The sequence below is a fragment of the Ahaetulla prasina genome, chromosome 2, assembly GCF_028640845.1.
Source record: "Ahaetulla prasina isolate Xishuangbanna chromosome 2, ASM2864084v1, whole genome shotgun sequence".
Classification (NCBI taxonomy): domain Eukaryota; kingdom Metazoa; phylum Chordata; class Lepidosauria; order Squamata; family Colubridae; genus Ahaetulla; species Ahaetulla prasina.
In genome coordinates, this window is record NC_080540.1 from 250,444,405 (window position 1) to 250,472,201 (window position 27,797).

Here is a 27,797-nt window from a genome sequence, read left to right on the forward strand (position 1 = left end):
CTAGAACAATTGTGAGACAAAAATTCTGTATATAAAGCAATAAATAGAGTTTTAAAATTTGCATGCAATCCTGACACCAGATCTTCCTCCAGATAGTTGTCTTCCTTTGACTAACCTGTTTCACAGGATTACATTGAAGATAGAATTGTGAAAGGTAAAACGTTTTTGTTTTTTGACACCATGTTGAACTACTGCATCTGGTTAATATGAATGCATAATTTCTCCCCCAAAACCTTTCTAAGGTTAAGCATGTTTAACTTTAATACATGATTAGAGTTTGTTGGCCATAATTGCATGCTGTTACACATAAATCCCCTTCATGGATTGTTGTGGCGAAGGGGCTTGCGTAGCTCAATGAAGCTATGAGTTATGCTGTGCAAGGACACCCAAGATGGACACGTCATAGCAGAGAGTTCTGACAAAATGTGATCCACTGGAGAAGGAAATGGCAACCCACTCCAGTATCTTTGCCATGAAAACCCCATGGACAGTACAAAAAAGGAACACATGAATAATTTTCTATTTTTTAAATTTAGAACAGATGATGCTGTTAATATGGCTCTGCACTACATCCTACAATACCTTGAGTCTCCAAAGACCTATGCAAGGGTCCTCTTTGTAGACTTCAGTTTAGCATTCAATAACATCATTCCAGACACTCTTCTAACTAAACTAAACCAGCAACAGGTACCGGAACAGACTTGTAAGTGGATCACAAGCTTCCTAACAAACAGGACGCAGCAGGTGAAGCTAAGCAAGATCACATCAAATACCTGTAAAATTAGCACAGGGGCCCCCCAAGGCTGTGTGCTCTCCCCACTTCTCTTCTCTCTGTATACCAATGACTGCATCTCCAATGATCCATCTGTTAAGCTACTGAAGTTTGCAGATGACACAACAGTGATTGGTCTCATTCGAGACAATGACGAATCCGCATATAGACGAGAGGTCGAACGACTAGCCTTGTGGTGCAACCAAAACAATCTGGAACTGAACACACTCAAAACCGTAGAAATGGTGGTAGACTTTAGGAGAAACCCTTCCATACTTCCACCTCTCACAATACTAGACAACACAGTATCAACAGTAGAAACCTTTAAATTTCTAGGTTCTATCATATTGCAAGATCTAAAATGGACAGCTAACATCAAAAACATCATCAAAAAAGGACAACCAAGAATGTTCTTTCTGTGCCAACTCAGGAAGCTCAAACTGCCCAAGGAGCTGCTGATTCAGTTCTACAAAGGAATTATTGAGTCTGTCATTTGCACCTCTATAACTGTCTGGTTCGGTTCTGCAACCCAACAAGAAAGACACAGACTTCAGAGGATCATTAGAACTGCAGAAAAAATAATTGGTACCAACCTGCCTTCCATTGAGGACCTGTATACTGCACGAATCAAGAAGAGGGCTGTGAAAATATTTACAGATCCCTCACATCCAAGACATAAACTGTTTCAACTCCTACCCTCAAAACGACGCTATAGAGCACTGCACACCAGAACAACTAGACACAAGAACAGTTTTTTCCCGAAGGCCATCACTCTGCTAAACAAATAATTCCCTCAACACTGTCAAACTATTTACTAAATCTGCACTACTATTAATCTTCTCATCGTTCCCATCACCAATCTCTTTCCACTTATGACTGTATGACTGTAACTTTGTTGCTGGCAATCCTTATGATTTATATTGATATATTGACCATCAATTGTGTTGTAAATGTTGTACCATGATGAACGTATCTTTTCTTTTATGTACACTGAGAGCATATGCACCAAGACAAATTCCTTTTGTGTCCAATCACACATGGCCAATAAAAAATTCTATTCTATTCTATTCTATTCAAAATGACGCTATAGAGCACGGCACAGCAGAACAACTAGATAAAAGAACAGTTTTTTCCCCGAAGGCCATCACTCTGCTAAACAAATAATTCCCTCAACACTGTCAAACTATTTACTAAATCTACACTACTATTAATCTTCTCATCGTTTCCATCATCAATCTCTTTCCACTTATGATTGTATGACTGTAACTTTTTGTTGCTATCATTAAGAGTTAAATTGTACACTATGACCATCATTTGTGTTGTAATGTTGTACCTTAATGAAGGTATCTTTTCTTTTATGTACACTAAGAGCATATGCACCAAGACAAATTGTGTCCAATCACACTTGGCCAATAAATTCTATTCTATTCTATTCTATTCTATTCTATTCTATTCTATTCTATTCTATTCTATTCTATTCTATTCTATAGAAGTCTAAGTGTTATTGGCATGATGATGTCATTGTGCAGATTTTATTTATTAATCAAATTTACATAGCCACCCATCTCATAAGAAGTTACTCGGGGTAGTATATAACAATCAATAAAAACAATGCATATATTTAAAACAAAACAAATATTAAAAATATAAAAAGCAATATTGAAATAAAGAGAAAAGTAAATAATTTACAAGCCACAAACAGAGAGAGAATGAGTGCATCCACTCTATTGAGTGCAGGCTCAATAGAGGAGCCATCTAAGCAACTTTCAGGTTCCTGGTCATTTGTGAAGATAACATTTTGGCATCCTCAGGATTTGCTGCTGGTGGCACTTGCACACATATCAACTAACAGAAAGGTTGATTGTATTGCATGGAGTGAACAAATCATACTGTAGATATCATTAGGCACTCTGTGGAAGAAATAAAGGAAATAGCAAAGCACTGCACTGTCTTATTCATAAGTCTTGAAACTCTTTTCAAACTTTTTAAAGATATTTTTTATCCTACCTTTATTATGTTCATAAATAACTCAAGGCAGCAAACGTACTTAACACTCTTTCCTCCTATTTTCTTCATAATAACTCTGTGAGGTGGATTGGGCTGAGAGAAAATGACCAGTCCAAAGTCATCCAGAGAAATCGTGGCTCAGTGACTAAGACGCTGAGCTTGTTGATCAGAAAGGTCAGCAGTTTGGCAGTTTGAATCCCTAGTACAGGTCTCCCGCGTGAGCAGGGGGTTGGACTAGATGACCTCCAAAGTCCCTTCCAACTCTGTTACTGTTACATTCAAGCCTCAGAGGGACCAGAATTCACAGTCTCCCACCAAACCCTTTCTCAAGTTTGCCTCACCACTTGTAAAGACTAACCATATACTTTAGAGTCTTTAGATTAGAATCTGATGGTCATAACTGCATGCTGCATTTTGATTTTTAACTTAAAACTTGAATTTCAAAAGCAGTTGTTGGAATCTGCTAATGGATCTGAATGTTTAAACTTGGCAGCTTCTTCAGTTCTACCGGATGCCTCTGCCAACAATGACAGAAAGGTGAGGTTCAAATTAGAACAAGAAGGGGCAGATATGAACAGACCCGTCTAACTTTGAAAACGTCAATACGTCTAACATGCAAATGTAGCCATAGAAAGCAAACAAGACAGCTTAATTGTTTGTTTCTCTAAGGGAAGGAGCTAAACCCAGAATTAATTTGGCTCCGCTCGTGAAGCAATCCGTTTGCTCTGCTTAATTCTGGCAATTAAATAAGTTTTCTCAGACACAATTAACATGTAAATCAGCCGCGGAGTGAGGGGCACGTTGGAAGGAAACGCGGAAAAACAAGAATGTGAAGCGGGGCAAGGTGGCATTTTTCCTCTTGCGTTGAGCCTCCTTGGCCGCTAGAGGCGCAGACGATACGACTTTCCGAAGGAGCAGCTTCAGAGAAGCGGCAGCCAGTCGGTTTCCTTGGCGGGAGGGGCTGGGATGCTGAAGGGATTAATTTATTACTGCTGCAGCTGTTCGCTGGGCTGATTGGCTCCGAGGCAAAGACGGATTAACCCAGCCAGTAGCTTTTAGAGTGCGAGTTGGTGTATACGGTGGGGAGGGATGTGGGGTGGAGTGGGAAGAAAGGCGTGGGAAGACAGACAGATATGGCAGAGATCCCCAGGAAAAGATTGCGACGCGATGGCCATTCCGGGACGCGTTTGATTAGCATTCTCCATGCACGCAACTGTCTGCGTATAGCCGGTAGGGCTGGCACGTCGACCAACGCTGTCATTTGCCTGCTCGGACAATGCTTATCCTGCGCTGGTCAGCATCGCCAGGAGTGTCGGCTGAGACCGAAAACTTAAGGCAAAGGACGGTCTCGCTCCGGCACATCGGCTCCTCGTTACGTGATCAGCCCATCCTGTTCCTTGGGGGGAGGGAGGGGAGAGAAGACGTCCTGGGAGCAGAGCAGCACGTTTTCGCATTCGCACTAAGGCTTCGGCCAAGAGTTGCACCCACCATTCACTGTAAAGCGCCAAACTTTTGTCGAATTGACTATTAAAGCATCACTGGCGTAGCGTCCCCTTCTGGCAAAAGCGGCGAATTGCGAGAGGCGAAATTACTATTTCTCTCCCTTGGCGGTAGGACTGTCGTGGTTACGTAGGATGAAAATACACGAGCGTGTGCTGCTGCGCCGCTGAGCACTGATAGTTTGGAGTTGCGCCTGGCCGGACGGGAAGAGGTTGCGGCGGACAGCTTTGGCCTTCCTTACTGCATCTCGAGTTTGTCAGCGACTTCAGTTGGAGTTTAGTCGTCCGCTGATCCTTTGCTGCAGGAACAAGGCCCGGCAGTTCTGTCTCACCCCCCAACCCCCCCGTTTTATTTCATCAGGACCGGGTAGATCTTTTTTTCGACGGCCTTTCCCTCGGCGGGAGGGAACTCCTTCGCAGACCCAATTGAGTTTACCTGGTGCTTTTTTTTTTTTTTTACTCCTTTGTTGACACGCTATCGCGCTGAGCCGCTAAAAGTTTGATTCAGGCAAGAAAGAAGTTGAATCACTACGGCACGGTCAGATAAGGGAAGAAAGTTAATTTTTAACGGCTATGAACCAGTTTTCTAAGATTATTTTGGGACAAGTAGTGCTGCTTCCTTGTGAATAATTTTTTTTTAAAAAAAGAACAATGGCTGTGCATTTTATTTATCTTGTACGCATTTCAATAGTGCGCGCGTACACGCACGCACCGATGTCCCAGGGATGCTTCTGAGCGCAAAAGCTCTAGATCGGGGTGAATACGAAATGGTCAGCCAAAGTATTATAATTCTAGAGGAGATTCTTATACCGTGAAGTCTTGCACTCCCATACTGGTAAGTTATCTCTGGCAGGCAAGGAAATACTAGTTCGTGTGCATGCGTGGGATGCTTAAAGTATATAAAATTGCAGAGGCGTTAGTCATCTATTAAATAACTACGATGGGATTGTCATTATTTTAATTCTACACGTGCCTCTTGCGCTTTGTTCTTTCGGATGATTTCTTCAGTTTTCAGTACAGTATAGTAGGCTTGTTTGGAAACATTTTTTTCCATTCAAAGTCTTCTTTACAGTTGTTTAATTCGATTTAGAACAAAACCATTATCTAAAAACCCAGAGCTTTAAATATTCAGTTAAACAAACTTATTCCAAGAGCGTGGGATAGAAAGGTGGCAATTTATCACCCTTTCGTTTCTGTTTCGTATGTGCGACTGCGGCGGCGGTGGTGGGGAGGGTGAACTAATTCTGAAAGAGCTCTGACAGTGCCCACAGCTCACACATACATCCCACCCACGCACCACAACTAGCCCACTCTGTCGCCCAATCGGCATACACTCATTCATGCGCAGAAGTGGGTGTAGGTGGAAATAATTATTGGGCCGGTCCGTTTCCACGGAATCCAGCCCGGGATTTGACTCCACCTCCAGCCGCTTTCCAGTGACAGAAAGTGTTGGGACGGAGTCTGGCAGGGAGAAGAGGCAAGGCAGAGGAGATCGAAAGAGAGAGAGAGAGGCGCTGCTCCGAAGTCATCCCCAAATACATTTCAATGACCAGGAGAGCTTGGGAAAAGCGCACTTTCCTGCCGGCGCACGAGCGAGGCTACTTCCCTTGGAGGAGTTTCCACAAAGCGATCTCGCCAGCCGGGATCACTTTTGGGAAAGGGCAGAATAAGACGACGAGAGGACTTCCCAGATCCGTCGGACGGGGACTTACTGGAGTGGAAACCAGAGTGGCATTTGGACGAGAAGTAATCGAAGAGCCCGTATCTTCCCCCCACACCTACCCTTCCCCCCTCCACCCCCACTCCAGTAGAGATGAACACATCGTGTTCGCCTTCCCCAAACTAGTTCGGGTCCTAAGCTTCGCTCCCCCTCTTCGTTTTCCCAAGAAGCTCCCCCCGCGTAATAATGACAAAGGATTGCAAAGGCGAGCGTGGATCGAGTGAACGATCCCCTTAACTGGATTACTAAATGGGACGCTCCATCAGCTAGTCTTCTTAAGGCTCCAAATACATGCACCGACGAGGTATGTGAACTCTTCTTCCGCGCTGTTTGTCTGCGTCTAGGGATCCACGCGGCGCGGGGCATTGTTCGGGAGTCGGGGAAGGTTGCGCGGCGAGGAGCTTTACGAAGTCCTGCAAGGCTGCAGCAGAATGAGGAGCAAGTAGCAGCGGCGGCGGCAGCAGCTTATCCAGGAAGGCGAGGCTGTATGTCGAGGCCACTTGTCCCACCGGCCCTCGTGCTGGGCTCCCTTTTTTAAAGATTACGTTGCTGGTGGGATGGAGGAAGAGAACGGTTGCTCTTCTTTGCCCGAACCGCCAGCGCTGCAGTATTGCTCGGGGATCGTTCTCCCTTCCCCCTCTTGAAGTCCCTCTATATTTTTTTGCAGCTTGGGGCTACTTTGCTCCGCTGTCCGCCGCGGAGGGGGCTGCTTGCCGAAACAGCGGCAAGTGCGCACAATGCGCTCCCGGATGGGAAGCGCCGCTGTCGCCTTTCTGCCCGTCGCTGCCCATCCCTTGACACGAGGTTTCCTTGGGGGGCTTAGCTGGGCGTGGAGTCTTTGTTTCCGAGACAATATGGGCAGGAGGCGGCGGCTGCGGGGCAGGTTGCCTTGCTTTTCCTCAAGGCGGGGAACTTGGGGGCTCGGGAGCCCCCTCTTCTCCTCTGAGCCAACGCCTCCCCGCCTTCTTGGACGCTCTGTTTAGAACCCACCCTGGTCTCTGGGGTGCTGGTGTCGACTGACGCCGACGCCGCCCGCCCGTCTCTGGCTTTGTTTGCAAGGCAGGAGCTTGGGGTTGGCGCAAGCTCGGAGCTCCTCTACCCGCTTCCTAAGAGGAGCGGGGTGTGTATGTGTGAGTGCGAGGGGCTGTCACTCTACTTCTCTCGGGAGACCTAAAGGGCTAATCTGAGGCAATGGAAATGGAAGGGGGATCTTAAGTGGATGTGTCAGAGAAGGGAATGGCTGGTAGCTCAGCGCCAGTCAGCTCTCGCGCGGTGCAAGGCTCTGCCACCCCTTCCTTCCTTCGGCTGCTGTTGCTGGGGCAAAAGTGGGGGTCGCCCGGCTGGACTCCTGTTTGTTACAAGCACACACGCAGACGCTCCGCGAACTCCGCTGAAGGGAGAGTTAATTGGGTTATTGGGCCACATGTTGGCTTACTTCCTGCCTTGGGAAGTGGAGACTGGATGTGAGGCGGGGTTCGCGTTTCGTTCGCATCTCCATACCACCGCCGCCGTCATTTTGTCCCTACCCCACCCCCACCCGCCTCCCCGAAGTCCCATAGCGGAGGACTTCGCAGCTCCGAGTCTGGAAGCAGAAGAGTTATCTCGGCGGCCCCAGGATCCCTCCGAGTGGTGTGGAAAGGGTAACTTAGGAGTGAGGGAGAGAAGAGGTGAACAGTGTGTGAAGGAGGTGTGGTTGGAGGCGATTAGGCGAGATCTTTCCATTGGACAAAGAATGGAATCGAGGTGCACATACGAGAGATTTGGTGCTCAGGTAATGGGGCTGGGGAAAGAGCACAGTTGTGAGAAAGAACTAAAGGAAGGGATGGTGGAGAAAGTAACAATTAAAAAGTGGGCCTTTGGGAAAGGAATGTCCTTGTTCAGTAGACAGGGCAGGCTGATCTAAAGGCAGAGGGAGGGAGGGAGGGAGGGGTCACTCTGTATGTGTCTGTGTGAATATCTGTATGTGTCTATGTGAATATCTGTATGTATGTATGTATATAAATGCACCTTGCATTTTGCCACTTTAAGATTGGTTTAACAGAAATAGAAGTTTGTCAGGGATACAAGAAACAACCTATCTACTCAGTCACTGGATTGATTTTTGGAACATCATTTCGAGTAATAATAAAGGGTGTGTCTTTAAGCATATGCAGAGTGACTTTCCATGACCCCTGGAACAATTGGTCAAACCCCTCATTGGACACTAGTGAACAGGAAACCCAGAACAGAAAACAAAACAAAACAAAACAAAAAGCTTTCCTGTGCATCTGTGAACCTCATAGGTTCCGCCTCTGTTGAATCCCACAAGAGAAGAGAATATACTAAGGAATTGGGGGGCAGAGTTGTGATCCACCCCCCTTCCTTAATAAAGGATTGGGCTGCACCAAAAGTCTAATGGAAGAAAGGATTAATGGAAGCAAGTTACCAGTGCACTGGGGGAAAGTGCAATCATAACTGCCCTCACTTTTTTCCAGAGCTACCTAGATTCTTTCAAAGAAATCTGGCTATCATACCAACAACTGTCTTAAGCCAGTAGGAGACGAAATTGATTCCGAGGGCAGAAGGTGGTGCTGTTGGGAAGAATTTAGGTTGTGTTTGTGTGTTATGTCAGTATGAACAGTTTTTAATTGAGAGTTTTTTGTATTAAATGGCTCAGCTGTGATTTTACATGAGTGAAAGTGGGAGGTTTCATCTTCCATGAATTGTTTTTCTTGCCTGCTGGTCTCGGAGAAATGGAACTTGCGTATTGGGGTAAATGGGGTGGGGTGGGGTCTCCTTGGGGGGGGTGTCCCTTTGGGGGATGAACAGAGTGGAAAAACAATTTCCCTTCCTGTGCTCATGTAACCCAAATACAGTGAGGACTATGGATTTCAGATCTAAGAAATGCATTTGGATATTATCAGAAAGTTTTACCAAAAAGCTTGGGTAGGAAAATATGTTTGTAGTGTTGATTGTTTTGCACAGAATATTGTTTTCAAAAAGTTTCATTCAAAAAAAAAGTGAAAATCTGTAGGATTAAGTAATTAAGTTGTGGGTCTGGCATTATTGTTTTTCATATGTACTCATGGTTTTATAAACCAATCCATCTTTTTTGCTGAGGGAAATGAGTGGATATTTATAATTGTATTTGAAAAGCTCCAGACCTATGCCAAATTAATCACCAGTTTAGATATTGTTAGCAGGGACCAATATTTAACTTCTGTTAAATCAAAGTAACTAAGCCAAGTATTTCAGAACCAAAGTTAAATATTGACTTAAAATAAAATAAAAATGCCAACATTCTCTCTCTAACTATTATCCTTTTATGTTATTGTTTGTCCTTATGAAAGCACTGTGGTCTTTGTACTCATAGTGATATTAAAATATGTTTATAGCTTTCGGTACAAAAGAATCCTGCTGGTTACCCCAATCTGACAATGGACCAGGAAAATATGGAGCTATAAATCTTTACATTGTTTTAAAAGAATTAACTAAATGGGTCTGTGTATACACATAAAAATATACATACCCCCACAGACATGCAAACATATGTATGAGGGATGCTTTTCAACTGATGTTTCTCTAAAAGACATATAGAATATTTTTCATTGGAGCGTTGATTGCTCCTAAGAAAGCTTAAAATCAAAAGTCAGGGTCTTCTGGGTAAGGATTAAGGAAGTAGCATACAGATCATTATTCTTTAATGTTTTCTATTTATGAAAATCTCTTCCAAAATAGCTTAATATAGGCTCTTGAGAGGAGAACATCCTGCCAGTAAAAACTGAAACATGAAGGCGGGGGAAGGAAATATAATAGAAGATAGTTGGTTCCATTGTTTTATGCAACAAATCAAAGAAGATCTGAACCATGTGTAAAAAGAACCTAATGTCCACATATGTTGCTCATGCTTTCCATCATAAAAAAATGTTTATTTTTTCCCCCCTAATGATTAAAGAGATGTACTTCATGTTCTAATCCACTGTTCCTGAATGGGAAATAACTGGCAGGAGAGGAATAAAGAACAGGTCTACCAAAAATCCCCAGCTGTTTTAATACTAACAGAAATAGATGGTATGTTTCTCACACAAGATATATAATTGGAACAGTTGAAGTTATGTCTGTTGTATTCTGGAAGGGAAAAAAAGGCAGCAGGAGTTAAAGTGAAGGGACTGCTTTCATTGATTTTTTTTTAAAGAGCAAATTAATAACCTGTGAGAAATTCAAAAGAAAACTCTGTTCATTAAAAGGAAGTGGGCAGTTGTAAAGTTATTTGCCTCTTTGGGAAAGGAAGGAGGAAAGGTGTTACTTCTGCAAGAGTAGGAAGAACCTTACATAAATGCAACAGGAAAGCAATCACGTGGTTTCTTACAATAGAGGATATAAAAGAAATTCATTTGAACTCCCCTAATACATATATTACATCCTGCCTACTGACAAAAATACACTGTTATACCACATACAAATTCCGTAAACAAGTACTTACTATTCTGAAAAGTTAAAGGATGAGTTTGGTATAATATTGGAATTTTGAATGTATTATTGTAACATTTAAATTCTTGAGACAAATTGTATGTGGACAGAATACAAGAGAAGATGCATTTGAAATTATTTTTGAAGAAAATAATGTATTATCTTCAATACAGATATATTGATAATTTATTGATACTCATACAAATAAGTGATAGGTTTAATCTTTCAAAGACTAAAACATGTTAGATTGAATAATTTTATGAACAGGAGAATGGCTACATTGAAGTCAATGGGATCATCTGCATGAAATAAAACAGAATTCACAGAACTCAGGATTTAGGGCGGGAATAGGAATTAGAATAACAGAATTGGAAGGGACCTGGGAGGTCTTCTAGTCCAACTCCCTGCTTAAGCAGAAAACCCTACACTACTTCAGACAAATGGGCTATCTAATCTCTTCTTAAAAACTTTCAGTGTTGGAGCATTTACAAGGTCTGGAGGCAAGTTGTTCCACTGATTAATTGTTTTAACTGTCAGAAAATAGGAAACCCCTGGTTTTCCAAGCATCTCTTAACTGCTTAGAGCCATGGCTGTGAGGAAACACAAGGATAACTGTGGATTCTTTGACCTTGAACTAATATTTAAAAAGTACACTACTGTGAACCAGTAAGGAATGGCTAGAATCCCTGTTTTACACATTATAGTAAGCCATAACGTATTTTATGTTCAGTTTAGTGTGATGTGTAAATCATTCGTTTTGATTTACATATGAACCTTCTGTTATGGTTTATTCAACAAATGGCATACTGTGATGTGTGAAAGCATTAAAACTCTTAAAGCTGCAGGCCATTTGTTTGTTTTGGGCTATAATTTAGCATATAGCTCAGAGCATAGTTACATTTGCCTTGTTATCTACTTTTACTTTATAGAAACTAAGCTCTTTCTAAAATAATTTAAGTTATCTACTTTCTACTTTATAGAATATTGATAGTCTTTTCAGAATATATAATATTTTACTCACTGTGACTGCAAACTTTTTCAAGGCACGACCCAGCATATGTCAAAGCAAAGACTTATGTTTAACGTTTAGCTCAGTGTCTAAGAGAGAGAAAAACACTAACAATGGCGTAGGACATTGGTCACCTCCTCAGTTGTTAATCTGTTTCTTGATTTTAACCTTTCCCAACATTTTTTCTGTTGCAATAGAACAAGTTGGAAACTAGACTTTCTTCTGCAATATCTTTAATTGGTGGGTCGTGAAATGCTTTCAGTAATTAACTAATTACATTTCAAAGCAAAGATAGGTAAGAGATATGCTGCGATCAACTCACCTGACAAAGATACAGCTGCCTGTGGGTTTGCAGCTGCTGCTTTAACTTATGGTTGCAACATGATTATTAACAACAGGAATCAGATTTGTAACACTAGAACCTGTAGCCTTCTGGATTCTAACCTATAATCCTGTTTCACTGTTCTTAGAGTTACAACGTTTTCTGTTGAAGACTTACTTGGCTAGTCTTTAGCTAATTTTTCACCTCTACGCACGAAGCTTAAACAAATCCTTGCTAATTATCTATATGAACTTGTAATCTATATGACACCCTGCAAACATGAAGAGTTTGAGTCATTTCCCTAAGAAATTTGCCATTAAGTTATTAGCTCCAATTTTAAATGAATTTGGTGAGTTTTTAGAGCAACCATGCATTCATTATGGTAGTACGAACTTTCTGTTCGATTGTGGGTCCAAAGTATGATATTGTGTAGTTGCTGACTCTTTGGTCATTAACCTCTATAGATTATTTTGAACTTTTTTGGCATTAACTTCAACTGTGTGAAATTTCTTTTGTTTGATCATATGCCCTCACAGTACATGATTTTAGTGTGTACCTTGATGAACGTATCTTTTTTTTTTAATGTACACTGAGAGCATATGCACCAAGACAAATTCCTTGTGTGTCCAATCACACTTGGCCAATAAAAATTCTATTCTATTCTATTCTAAAAGGCATCCATGCATTGGTTTGTCATTCTGAAAATTTGACATGATAAGAGTTTGGTTTCTTTTATTTAGAAATTGGCTTTGAATAAATACATCAAGGTTTGATTGCCAGTAATGCTGTTTATATAACTGAATTTATCATTGGTTGATTATTTTACTCTTCATAAAGTAATCCAGTAAAATAACTGGATTTAAGATGAATTATATAGTCAATTTCACTGATGCTCAATTGGCTTAAATCCAAGAACTTTGTCAAATTGTGCTGGAAGAAAGGTCAGCAGTTCTTAATTATAAGATCAGGAATTTGGTCTCAAATGATGAATTAATATATCAGTTTTTCTGGTGGGCTTCTAAAACTGCAAGTCTAATAATCCCAGTATGGAAAAAACAAGAGGCAGATTTGTGTAATACTCTGTTTAAAAAATTTACTGACTTTTAAATTCATTCATGCCAGATGTCTGTAATTTTCCATTGGGTTATTGAACCAGTATAGTGAAGTTATTAATAGAGTTTTAGTATAATGCATACTATAGTTATCACCTTAAAGACCAAGATGTCTCTACTGAATTATATACAATATAATGGCAAAATATTTTTGCTTAATAATTATTTAAATCCCGCCTTTGGGCTAGCATTATAAATGTAACAGCTTCAATCTATCAAAGCTTCAATCTATCACTAGATTAAAGCATTGGCCTAATTTTTTACTAGTAGCTCCATACCAGATACTGTGGTTACTGCCTCATATGATCTTTTAATGAAAAAGCATTTGGAAAACTCTTTAACAGAGAGGTAAGTTACAGCTCAGATAATGTCATCCCATCTGACATTATCCTGGGCTTCTGAAACTTGCTGTGGAAAACTGAAAATAAAACCTGTGAGATATGTCAGAGGATAGTTACATGCTTGTATGTATACACAATCTATATAATCTAGAAATCTTGGCATGGAGCAATAGTAAAAGCTACTAATTAAGAACTAGAAGAGGAACTGGAAGCAAGAAAATACAGATACACATATAGATAAATATATGAACTTGGATACATTATTAGCAAACACATGTAAAAATAATCAGAAATGAAATTTCCAAATAGTCAGTTTTTGTATTTTAAATTTAACTCAAGCAAAAGTTTAATCAGACGTATCTTAGGACTTTTGAACTCTGCTTGACAGGCCCATGGCATATCAGTTTGCCGGGAAATGGCACAATAATTTAATTTTCTTGAAACAGTCTCACTCAGCCCTGAGTCCTTCGGGAGAAGGGCGGTATAAAAATCAAATAAATAAATAAATAAATAAATAAATATGGAATGTTATCACGCCCAATATGTATTTGTTTGGTGTACCGAATAACATAATTTCTCCTTCCCCACCTCTCAATTCATGGTCTGTTTAAAACAAAATCCAAAACTAACTGTGTGCAGACTGAAAAAGAAATGGAAAATGATAAGCCAGCTATAAACAGAACTGACAGTTGTTGCGTCTCAGGAAAAGAGACATATGGTAACTCATTGAATTCAGTACTGACCTTTCCTTTTAATAGTATTTTTAATAGTAACTATTCCTATATACAGGGTTTCAGTGCAGTGACTTGGAATTCACATGGAATATATTGGTTTTCCCAATTCCGTTCTGTAGCTATGAAGCAAAACTTGTATAGGAAGAAATCTGTCATACCATGTAGAAATGTGGTGTTTTTATTTCTATATGCATGTCAGTCTGAGGACTGTCCAGCATTCTTTTAAAAAGTTTATGTTTGTATCTATGTACAACCATCACCCAATAGATTAGGCATGTCCAACCCGTGGCTTTGGACAGGTAGTAATACGGTCCCATAAGATCGTAAATATTTAACATTACTATGCAATTTATATACATTAACTTTATTATATATTTTATATGCGGCCCAAGACAATTCTTCTTCACTCAGTGAGTCCAAGAAAGCCAAAAGATTGGACAAACATGCTATAGATTTGGGTTTTGGCTGGCTTCAGCGGAAACCAAATACTTCAGGGGGAAAAGGATAAAAAAATCCTGGTATTTTTATTGCAGGAATTCAGCCAGTCTGGGTCACTGATTCAATATTTTATAGGGTGAAATTGTGATTATCGTATTGATTATGTCCTTTAAAAACAGGATTTGTTCTATGCATAATCCATGATTGCTGGTGGGCATGACACAAAACTTTCCAACAATTAAAATGAACACTGTTTTGCGGCTACTGTAAGGGAAAGTATTGTTTTACAGGTTATACCTTGACACCAGAAATCTCAGTTTTCCCCTCCAAATGTCACATTTCACAAAACTCTGTATCCCTTCACTGCTTGAGTCTTGATTATGCCTTTTGAAACATTTTGCACAGGAGGCACCCTCTAAGGAAGAGAGAAATAAGGAAGGATATAATTTGTTATAACTTAATCATATATCTGCATATAGCCAATTTTTATTGATAGTTATCAAAAACATCTGCTTAATGCCAGTTTGACAGGAATCTATGCTAATTCCTCTGTCATTCTTAAATTATAGTTTGGCTTGACACTGTCCTTGGCCTCTTCATCTATTAATCATAGAAGCTGTTTTCTTATTCAGTTGCCATAGTTTCAGTGCCTCTGATAGTGTTGGGGTGCCTTGGGAAAGGCTGAAGAGATACTAAGACTTGCAAGCTTGCAGTTCTGGCAGTTGTGTGGCTCTGAAAGCACAGAAAACATCTTCTAACATAATTCAGCATTGGATTAAAAGGGGCAACTTCTGGATAAGTCTCTCTGGACCTTGTTATGTACTCAGCCAGTAGATAGTTATTTCAGGATCTGCTTCTTTTCAGTTTAGAGGGTAATGGGTGCTTTCATGCACTCCAAGAAGAGGAAAGACATTTAAAAAAAAAACAGTGTTAATGAATATTTGGATAAACTCGGGCTTACCAGGCGATCTCGATAATTGATTTCAGAATTTGAAATCATTCAGAATGATTATTTACATGCGATAGGGCAGTGATTGCTAACCTATTCTGGACTGAGTGCCCAAAGCACTCAAATGCGTTCGTGCCCCGAACCCCCAAAATGCAATGTGCATGCACCCCCACACGTGCTCCACCTCCCTGCTCATGCGCACATACCCCCCATATGCACCCCACGCATATATGGGTGGGGCCCCATGCATGTGCTGCACCCCCGCACATGCGCTGGTGGTCCCCCACGCAACACCCCCCACCCCCGCATGCATGGCAGAGACCCAATAACCAGTTGGCTGGTGGGAGGCACATGCGTATGTATGACGGAGCTGAACTGGGGTGATGGCTCATGTGCCCACAGAAAGGGCGCTGCGTGCCACAGGTTTGCCATCATGGTGATAGGGCATCATTATTTGATAAGGCAAATTTTAAGCTCGTTTTAACTATTTTCCATAGCAAAGAACATTTGGTAGCCATCTGCGGCCATTTCATTTGTGAAAGTTGAAAGAAAACTGAACTTCTGATATCCCAAGAGATTACATTAATTGGAAAGATACTTTGGTCCATCCATCTTTTCATACTTTCTGCACATTCATTTCCAATTTATGAGCTACCTGAAACTTAGATACCATCTTATAAAGCAAGTGGTTTTTTAGATATAGGAAGATCAACTTGGAGAGATAATTCCAAGATACTGGTAGTAATTCCTGCACCTTTTAAAAGAGTGAAGAATTTTTGATTTAGCTTACATACTTTTTCCAAAATTTCATTTATTTTGAAAAAAGTGCTGATTAACGGTATTATAGAGCCATGGTGGTGCAGTGGTTAGAATGCAGTATTGCAGGCTAATTCTGCTGACTACAGTTCAATTCTGACTGGCTCAAGGTTGACTTAGCCTTCCACCATTCTGGGGTCTGTAAAATGAATACCCAGTTTGTTGGGAGCAGTATGCTGACTCTATGGACCACTTAGAGAGGTTTGTAAAATTCTTGTGACTGCACTGAGAAGAACAGTATTCATGTCCAGCAGGATTGGCAGATTATGCTGTCAAGCCTGATCCTGATGAACTCTAATTCCTATCACATCTCGACAACATAGCCAATAATGAGGAAAAGTGAGTGCCATCCCACAATATACGGTGAGCCGTCCAGAATCCACCATATATACAAGGTAGTACAAAATAGTTGATGGCATCCTGTTTGACAGCAAAGGGAATGAATACTTGAGGGATGCATAACTATACTTACTGCTTTCTTTCACCACTTCTCCCTGTGAGTTCATTTTTTCTCACTGAATTTCAGTAATAGAGGTGATTTTGGTTGGTTGAAAATTATATGGGAGAGACTAGCTATGGAGAAAGAAACAGCAGGTCAAGGAAATGTTCATTCGCATTTCTCTAATGTTGTTATAGTTGGACTTTTACCTTTTTATGTATTGGAGCCATTATAAGTTTTAACACATGGAAATTCTCCAAATGAAATTTGTCTGGCTATTATAAGTAGGCTTCATTTTCTTTTTTCTGCATAATAAATATTAAAAGTGCACTCCTGTATGTTAAAGCTGGGAAGAATTTCAGATGAGATTGTGGAAAGCTGCTTCAGAATGTGCAGGAGCATGCATTTAATACCTATAAGCAATTCAGTAAACTAAATATAATTTTACTGGAATTACATATATATATATATATATATATATATATATATATATATATATATATGTATGTATGTATGTATGTATGATGTATGTATGTATGTATATATATATATATATATATACACACACATACATACACTGTGTTTCCCCGAAAATAAGTCCCTGTCTTATATATTTTTTTTAATCTCGAAATAAGCGCTTGGCCTTATTTTTGGAGAGGCCTTATTATTTTGGGGTGTGTGGAGCAAGACAGGGATCCTCTTGCCCTCTTACCTGATTTCCGACTCGTTCTCCCTAACCCTAAGTAGTGAAAATGGTAGGGACCAGCTGCACATGCGTTTAAATGTTTTTTTTGGGGGGGGGGCTATTTTCAGGGGGGGGCTTATTTTCGGGGAATTTCTCAGGTGTAACGTAAAAAATTTGCTTTTTTCTCGGTTCAGATGAAGGTATGAACAGGTTTTCATCTAAGTATATATTTTCCCAAAAGACCAAAAAAGTTATACTGTAACGTTGCATGACTGCAATAACATTGTGCTATGGGACTGGGAAACTAGCATTCACATTTGTAATTATTGAAAGCCTGAAAACGATTAAACATCTTTGTTTACTAAAACCAAAGGGCCCATATCAAGTTAAAAATAGCAAAACAAATCTGTACTTGAGCAAAGAGTCCAAACTGTGTCAAACAACTAACCATTCCAATTCTAAAGCAGATAAAATACAAGCTTTTGTATTGCCTCAAAAATATAATTATAAATTAACTGTAGATCTCAGAGAAGAAAATTTAAAAACCTGCTTCTCATTTTGTATAGAGTTGAAAGTTGAAGCAGCATATGAGAGAATGATCAATATAAAATATTTTTTTTCTGGAAAATACGTATCTCAGGTTATATAGGTAGTGCTCGATTTATATCCACAATTGAGCCCAAACTTTTTGTTAAGTGAGTTTTGCCCCCATTTTACGACCTTTCTTGCCACAGTTCTTAAGTGAATCACTGCAGTTGTTAAGTTAGTAACAACTGTAGTGTTAAGTGCAATTAAGTGAATCTGGCTTTCCACATTGACTTTGCTTATCAGAAGTTTGCAAAAGATATATATGATACTAGGATACTGCAAACATCTTAACTATAAACCAGTTGCCAAGCATCTGAATTTTGATCATGTCACCATGGGATGCTGCAACAGTTGTACGTGTGAGAAAAGCTGTCTTAAGTCACTTTTTCAGTGCTGCTGTAACTTCAAATGGTCGCTACACGGTTGTAAGTCAAGGACTACATGAAACTTAGCACTGGCTCCCCTCAGTGCTGTGTGCTCAATCCCTACCTGTCTTCACTGTACACACATGATTGTGTACCATCAGACCCATCTACTGTGATCATTAAATTCACAGATGACACCACTATACTTGGTCTTATGGAGTGGAGACGAAACAGTGTACAGGGGGGAGGTTCAAAAACTATCTACATGGTGCTTAAAAAACAACCTGCACCTGAACCTCAGCAAGACCAAGGAGATGTTGTTGGACTTCGGGAGGAAGAGAGAGGAACCTCCCCCACTTTACATTGAGGGGGGCTGTGTAGAGAGAATTTCCTCCTTTAAATTTCTGGGAGTCCATTTCAGCGAAGACCTCACCTGGAAAAACAGCACGAACCAGGTGGCCAGGAAGGCCCAACAGAGACTCCATTTCCTTATGGTCTTGCATAAAAACAGGGTGAAACAACAACTGATGACCGCCTTTTATTGGTCCACAGTAGAAAATGTCCTCACTTATTGCATCACAGTCTGACAGCCACAGATAGAAAAACATTACAGAGGGTTGTGAGCACAGCACAAAACATTGTGGGCTGTCCCTTGATACCACTAGATGACATCACTAGGGCTCGTTGCCTTAGAAGAGTGAGAAAAATTCTCAGGAACGACTCTCACCCTGGTTATCACTTCTTTGCACAGACTCCTGAATGAGAAATAACATCATAACTATGTAGTATGATGGACTGCAGGGCCAGCGCAATGTATAACATGTTCACACTGGTTCAATAGCACTGGGTGTTTTGTTAATATGATTTATTGGGTTAGGAATTTTCTGTCTTCACTGTGAGTTGTATTGTGTTGGTGGGGTGCACTGAGGGAGTTCAGCCAATCTCATTGTACATGTGTTGTGCACTGAGAATAAAGATTTGAATTGAATTAAAAGCAAGCTTTTGATACTCAGTTCTAAAAAGTACATATGTCTGACACCTTTACAGTATTCTCAGGGGATAGTTTGTTTCAAAGACCAAGTAATAATAAGTAAAATTACCTATCACAGACTGAAAATTGCTTTCTGTAGGGCAATTATTCAAAAATTGTTGTTTTGACTTAGTCTGAGTAGGATCTTATGCATCAATAGCAAGGCAACTATTTCTTTAAAATGTACTGAACAATTTCTAATTCTGTGTTTGTTTTCTGCAATAAAATTTGTATGGGAGAGGTTTTTTTGGGATGTGTATGAAAGGAGCTGTGAGCAGATTAGGTAAATGAGTAACAAAATGCCATTAAAGTTTGAGAAGGGGGAAATTCCCTAACACTCATAGGCTTATTTTCATTATTCCTGAAGAAGATTGTATCATCTCTGCATTTAAGTTGTAACTAACAGAAACAGTATCTTGAAGATTATTTATAATTTGAGAAGTAACTTTTCTTAATAACTTAAGTGGTTCATTATATTAAAACCATTCAAAACACTGCTTGTATTCATCCTAACAGTAGTGAAAAGAATAAATTAAACATTTACTACTTACAAGTAATAAACCTTTGTACTTTAGACTCATTCAACCATGTAAATGAGAGATAACCTCGATAAATTTGATTTAATATTTATGCCTCATTTTTCTAGGAAAATAACTGGAACATAATTCCAGAAGAATTGTCTGGATAAGGCTAATTTTTAATAGAAATACAATCATACTTTTTTCCTACTTCATGAAATTTGAACAAAAGGAGGAAACAGCTTTAATTTTATGAAGTAATGTAAAATATTTTTGAAGCCCCTTTTTGTCTATTATTATGACTTTTAAAGAGAAAAAGGGAACCTTTACATATTATTGTATACCTAAACTCAAATACCACGGTGGTATTGCATTAATGAGAATACTATAGGGAAGCAATTTATGAATCAACTAAAAAGTGTTCCGCTTGATCAGAGTGTCAAACTCATGTCATGGCAGCGTCATGTGATGTATCGGGACTTTTCCCTCCGTCGCTAAACTGGGCAGAGGCGGGGCCAGCACGTCCGCCCCGCAGGCCGTCAGTTTGACACCCCTGCTCTTGATAGTTCTGGGTGTAAAGGAACTCAGGTGAAAAGGAAGAAACAGCATGAAAGCGAATCTATAGTCTATAATCTACATTTATCAGTGTGCAAATTTGTAGCAGAGAATTCAGTATTTCTCTCATAATCACTATTTTGGCCCTAAAGCTAAGTTTAAAATGATACCAGGACTGTGTTTTTCATTGTAAGGATTGAATTCTTTCTAGCAATAGCCAAAAGCTGTTATGTAAACTTTTGCAATAATTTTATTATCTTCAAGGTGTTTCCTTTTTATTTTAATGAACAGAAGTTCAGCATATTTGACTCGACTGCTTTTATTTCCTTAGAAGAAACATGTAGTAAGAGTGTTGTTGTCCCAACCTTTCACCTTGATTGGCACATAAAACCAAGACTTTCTGCCAAGTTATCTTCTCTAACTGGAAAAGGTTGTTGTTTTTTTCTTTTAAAAACAGATTCCAGATTCCGTTATTAAGTAACTCAAGTGCATTCTGAAGGTTGAATGAGATTACTCACAGAACCTTTGGATTACTTGCTTTGGATATAAAACTCCGGGAAGGAAAAGGTAGGGCTAATAATGTACCCTTCCTGTTTGCCTTGCTCAAAATATCATTTTCATACTACCCAGCTTAGAAGAGTATATAACTTCCCAGTATAAAGGTTATAAATACAATTAGGAGACAAGATAGGGAAATTTGGTGAACCAGAGAGAGACAAATACTCTGAAAAAAATCATAAACTCTTTAAAATCTTTATTTTGGGAAAAATGCTTATTTCTATAATTTTTATGTATATACTATTGGTCAAAAAGATGAGAGGACAGTGAAAAATGCTTCATTAAATTCTTTCAAAGGAGGGATTTGTTTAGATTTTGTTTATTAAAGCAGTAAAACTTTCAATAAATGAAATTGCATTTCCAGTCTCAAGCCGTATTACTTCATATTTAGCAAGTGGTTTAAAACTCTTTATTTGCCAAATATTTCACAAAAAGTTATTTTTATCTGTTCTTTTGGGAGAAGTGCTGAAGGTGACATCATTTGCAAAAATATAAATAGCACCCAACACAAGTATTGTTGGTGCTGGAAAAAAGAATTACCTCAAGGTAGCTTTTTTATATGTGTCATGGTGCTGAAAATTAATGTGCCTTTTATAGGGAGCGAACACTGTAGTGTTTATGAATCTTGATATCAGTTGCAAGGATTTAAACCATTATATGTGATGACTATAGTATTAAGGTATATGATCTGTAACTTTTAAAAGATATGCAATATAAATTTAGGAAAAAATGAGACAGGGCATAAAAGTCATCCATTGATGTAATATTAACAATTTTTATTCCAGGATTGGAGATACAAATATTAGAAAGCCTTCTAATATTAATTAGGTCCCATATCAAATTGCACTAAGTCATAATATGGTTTGTTTGGTTTTGGCATAGACTGCTTGGAAAATGTAGCAAATTGTGGCTTGGCTAAGAAGGGAGTTTTACTTCCAGGTATTATATCTGGAATGTTCTTCCGTGTGCGCCTTCTCTAGATATCCTGTCTCAAATTTGTCTTTAAAAAAAAACAAAAAAACTCCAGTGCTTTTTTAATGTTTTGATGTGAGATTCACCCTGGGTTCTTTGATAGATTATGATAAATAGCATTAAGTAAAGGATTGAAAACCTTAAAGAGAATGTGCTTGATAGGTAATAAATCGATATTTGTTAGTTTTTGTTAGGTAGATTTTAGGAAAAACCCTTCCATACTTCCACCTCTCACAATACTTGACAACACAGTATCAACAGTAGAAACCTTCAAATTTCTGGGTTCTATCATATCGCAAGATCTCAAATGGACAGCTAACATCAAAAACATCATTAAAAAAGGACAACAAAGAATGTTCTTTCTGCGCCAACTCAGTAAGCTCAAACTGCCCAAGGAGCTGCTGATCCAGTTCTACAGAGGAATTATTGAGTCTGTCATTTGCACCTCTATAACTGTCTGGTTCGGTTCTGCAACCCAACAAGAAAAACACAGACTTCAGAGGATAATTAGAACTGCAGAAAAAATAATTGCTACCAACTTGCCTTCCATTGAGGACCTGTATACTGCACGAATCAAGAAGAGAGCCGTGAAAATATTTGCAGATCCCTCGCATCCTGGACATAAACTGTTTCAACTCCTACCCTCAAAACGACGCTATAGAGCACTGCACACCAGAACAACTAGACACAAGAACAGTTTTTTCCCGAAGGCCATCACTCTGCTAAACAAATAATTCCCTCAACACTGTCAGACTATTTACTGAATCTGCACTACTATTAATCGTTTCATAGTTCCCATCACCAATCTCTTTCCACTTATGACTGTATGACTATAACTTGTTGCTGGCAATCCTTATGATTTATATTGATATATTGATCATCAATTGTGTTGTAAATGTTGTACCTTGATGAACGTATCTTCTCTTTTATGTACACTGAGAGCATATGCACCAAGACAAATTCCTTGTGTGTCCAATCACACTTGGCCAATAAATTCTATTTCACCAAGGACATTTACCTGCTAAGCAGTATGCAAGATAAGTAAAGTGACCTCATCCCTGAACAGAAAGTAAAGAACCCATCAGATAGGAAGGAACCTTTCAGTAGCAGTCAAAGAACGATGGCGCTTTGCATCACCCCAGGTGGACAACTTTTAGCTTTCATAAAAGTAACTATTTTGCAGTAGGCCTAATTAAATTCAGGGAGATCTACTTCTGAGTAAATATATATAGATTTGAACTGTCAAATTATGTTGCTTCCTCGGGGAAATAGAAGTTGCCGTTCCAATACTCTTTGAAATTCCTCTTGGCATGAACGGGCTTGAATGGGTTTTGCTGTATCTCAATCTTAAATTAAGATTAATTTAAGAAGGAAGTAGGGAGTCGTATTATGCTTTCAGCAATATTTTTCTAAGTTCATAACTATTCAAAAATGGCTTGAGGTAATAGTAATTTAAAATCAAGAATTTATTTATAATGTAGGGGTTTTTTTTCTGCTTTAAGATTTTAAAATACAAGTGTCCAATCTTATTGCATGTCTTTTCCTGCCGACAATTAAACTCAGGATTTCATTGACTGGTGTAATATAAAGTGCCACAGAAACAACCATCTGGATAACGTTTATCTAATTACATGGTGTTCCTTGTTGAAAGTCCAGGATTTAAAACAAGGGGGGGAAATATTTTTCTTTCTCCCATCTGCCCTCTTGTGATAACTGGTTTCATTGCAATTTCTTTTACAAGCTAGATGCTTAAGAATATAGTTGAAATAAAAAAAACATCCTGTGCATATAGTATTTTTGAAAGCTCATTATTTTTGAAATGCATATTTATGATGTTTATATATAAAGAAGAAAGCCTTTTACAACTTTTTAGTGCAGAATGTTCGGTTATGCATTTTGATGTGCACAGAGTAAGTTTTTTCCTCTTTTAACAATAACATTAATACTAATATAGAACTTGTACAATGCAATTCTGGTATTTTTTAAAATTCTCATTAAAGTCTGAAAATTAAATTCAACTAAAGTCAGATGCTTTTAAGAATGACACCACAGGAAACCTCGCTCAACCTTTAAATAACAATTTTCTTGGCACACTTGAGGGTAAAAATTACTCCTAAGATATTAAACAGTTCCTGGAAAAAATCCCAATTCTCCTGCTCACTGAAACAAAGCATAGCTTTCTTTAGTTGAAAAAAAATCATTTTTGTTTAAGAGAGGTAGGACCATTTTCAAGTATGTAAAATGGAAAAGAGAGTTATGACTATTATTTCTTATGATACAAGAAACTTTGTGTATGATGGCCAGCAATATAATTTTTCTTTTATAGCTCATTTGTTAACTATCATTCACATAATTCATTTAATCTGAACTTTCCAAATAGAATAAGATTGCATAACATGCTGTCCATAACACTGCATTTGTTATGCAAATGTAAAGAACAAAATATGGTGTCTGAAACAGCATATGGACTTAATGGAAGCAAAGTTAACATTCAAGAATAAAGATTAGTTAATGTTAATACTAGTGAAAAATAGATTTAGCTAAGTTTTCTTTTTTTCTTTATCTCAGGCCTTTAATTTTTGACTTGATACCTTTAACATCTTTCCTGTGCTTTGCATGACATTGTCTACCCCAAAATTAAATAATATGGTGGACATGTATGTATATAAGCAAAGTCAAACTAAAACAGTTCAAATGGTTTTGTGGAATATATGAAGCTGGGCAATTATTTTTTGGAATCCTGATTGGTTAACAGGATACAAATGCAGGCTGGTGTTAAAAAGGGACAGTTTAGCAGGTAGATTCACATGCTTATTAAGTACCCTGTCCCATTGTTACAAGTAACTAAAATTCCAAAGCTTTCTGAACTTTCTGGTTTAACATGGTGCAAAAAAACTTATCAAGTGTCAGTATTTTATTTAAATTTAAATTGTTCATCAGCCCACTTTTGCTGCTATCTGGTGGTCATTTGGATTTTTGCAGGCCACATCTGATAGCTCTAACCTATCTAGGGGTCTCTTCTCCATATAAATCTGTATTTGAAGATTGGCAAGGAAAATACGTAGTCAAATGTCCATTAAACCTTGATGCCACTGGATAATCCTAAACTCCCAGAATTTGTTATGTGTGTAATGAAAGGGAAACTCTGGACATTTTACAAGTAGTTCTCAACTTTCAACCATTCATTTAGTGTTCAAAGTTACAATGGCAACTGAAAAAAGTGAATTATAACCGGTTTTCACGATTTTACGATCCCATAGGTCACATGATCAAAATTTGGCAACTAGCATGTATATATGAAGGTTGCAATGTCTTAGGGTCATGTGATCAACTTTTCTTTCTAACAAACAAGTGAAGCCAGGTTCACTGAACAACTATGCTACTAACTTAACTACAGTGACTTCATTTAACAACTGTGGCAAGAAGATCATAAAATGGCACAAAATTCACTTGACAACTGTCTTGCTTAGCAACAGAATCTTTGGATTTGCAATCATAAGTTGAGGGCTACCTGCACATATTTAAATATCTATGCAAACTGATAATTTTATAGATTTTAAATTTATTTTAATATCAAATTATTAGTCAAAGGTTCTAATAAACATCCATCCATCCCTTCATTCATAACATCACAATGGTATATGATTAATATTAAAAATTAAAGTTTTTTTCTGCTCACACCTAGAAGGTAATTTGAAGATATTCCTTTAATTTTTCTATATGCATTTAGAGGTTTACTACTCAACGTTCTATCAACCCCACATGTTCTGTTATCCTGTTCTACAGCAAGTACCTGAGTCTGCATCTGTTTGTGAAAAATCTTCATTCAATCCTTTTACCTGCCTAGAAACCAGACTTTCAAGTCAAGCATTTCATTTGTTTACATTTGAAAGATGTGTTAATTAATAATCTCGGCACATGAGAAAGCTTAAGAACAGTAATTATGCAGTCTGAAACATGTCCCAGTGCCAACAAAAGCCTTTATAACCATTGACTCTGTAGCCCTAGGCAACAACACTCTTGCCCTGTTGTTAACATCACAAGACTAGAAATAGGATGTGAACAACATCTTATCTAGATAAGGGTTGACAGAAGACAGGCTTCATGAAATGTAGGAAATTTAAAATAAACACTTTGGATTACTAGCTTCTCAGACTTTGAGTCCAAAGTCTTATAATATGGTTTTATGATTGCTGGGAACAGTGGTAACAAAAAGATTTGCTTTGCCCGCAGAGATTCCAAGTTCAGTATATGGTATTTTTAGTAGAAATGATAAGTACCAGTAAATGAAAAATATCTTTGTCAGTGATACCGGAGAACTGCTTACAACTGAGCTCTCAAATTTCCTTCTAAAAATGCCGGTTTTGTTTCATCATTAATGATTTTCCAAAAACTATTAAGAAGCCTATTGTTTTAAAATAGGCTGCTTCGATATAATGTAATTAATTTTTTTTTTTTGCTTTGAGAATATTTTAAAGCTTTCATCATTGTTCCATTGTACTTCCTGCTGTTTTTCTGTTTCAGTGTGTGATATTAATTTTTAAACTTGAAAGTTGTATTCAAACATACTGAGGCAAAAGCTATCTCTATTACTGTGGTTCTGGAATTTGTGCCTATTTTTTATGGATCGATGACTGTTTGTTTTCTAAATAGCATGCCAGGAGTTCATTCTAAAAAGATGGTGGAGTCATAAATGACAGCATTATGCAAATAACAAATACCCATGTCATTTATTTCATTTGTATAATGCTGATTCAGTGGACAATATGGTAATAGATATCTTCTCCCAGTTAATCCATTTATATGATGTTTTACCATATGTATGTTCATAAACAAAAGAAACTTTATGCGTTATTGATATTTTAGATGTTTTCTTTCCAGCTGGGGAAACCTTCAATACTTATCTTTAACCTTCTATACTTAGCTTTAAGGGAAGTTAACCTAATCTATGGGGAGTGTACTTTGAGTTGTTCTATATTCTGGCTTAGATGATGTCCAGCCATTGTTTTCTTTGGTGGCCTGGTTTCCTTTTTCCTTTCACCACTAACTCTTCCAACCATAATTGCTTTCATAATTGAATTCTCCCCTGCATGACACGGTCAAAATAAGTTTTGTGATTTTGCCTTCCGGTAACATGTTTGGTGTTATGGACTCCAATACTTGCTTGTTAATCACCTTTGCTGTCCAAGGAATACACAGGAACCTTCTCCAGCACCACAACTCAAACAAGTCGATATTCTTCCTGTCTTGTCTTGCTTTTTTAAGGTCCAACTTTCACAACAATAGGTTGCTACATGGAATACAATAGAGCAATCTAACCTGCATTTGATTGACAGGCCAATATCCTTGCTTTACCATATTTGGCTCATGTTCCTCATTACTGTGCAACATAGTGTAATCTGACATTTTATTTCTGAGCTGCATTCAGTGCTTTGATTGATCTGTGACCCTAGCAAATTTTTCCACGCATTCTATCCTTAACCCAATCTATATACTATCTAATAATATAGGTTACAATTAATTTGGAGTGTTTATTATTGAAAATCATCTTAGCGTTTTGTGTGAACAGCTTCTCACGGTTAGCAATAGCACAGTTTATTTCTTCGTGTATATCACATAATGACAAGATAGCATTTGTGTTTTGTAAACCTAGGTTTAATGTTTGTGTGAACTCAACTCAGTAATATTTACATACTGAAGGCAGCACAAAGAAAATTTTCCCTATGAATTGGAATTATTCTATAGGCTGGTAGCTGACTTAAGTATATTGATATGATTAATAGTCCTGTAAACTGCTTTGTACCTGAAAGTAACAAATTCTTTGTAAAACACAGGAAGATAAATATATTTAAAACAGTCCTGATATTTTTTCTGGTTCATAAGGGCTGCTTACCGTATTTTTCGGAGTATAAGACGCAC

At 38.4% G+C, this 27,797-nt stretch overlaps 1 protein-coding gene across 12 annotated transcripts in view; it reads left to right on the forward strand.

The window, feature by feature from the left end:
• Nucleotides 1-4,301: 4,301 nt before the first annotated feature.
• SEMA6A (semaphorin 6A) overlaps nt 4,302-27,797 on the forward strand; it is a 217,524-nt gene continuing 194,028 nt past the window's right edge. For 2 of the 12 annotated variants that reach the window (XM_058165914.1, XM_058165913.1), the window contains exon 1: nt 5,457-6,302. The gene's annotated coding sequence lies outside the window, so the exon portion shown is untranslated. Of the gene's footprint in view, nt 5,114-5,418; nt 6,303-7,222; nt 7,770-11,653; nt 11,752-27,797 lie in introns of those variants that run through there. The other 10 variants (XM_058165911.1, XM_058165908.1, XM_058165916.1 and 7 more) reach the window with 10 other exon arrangements.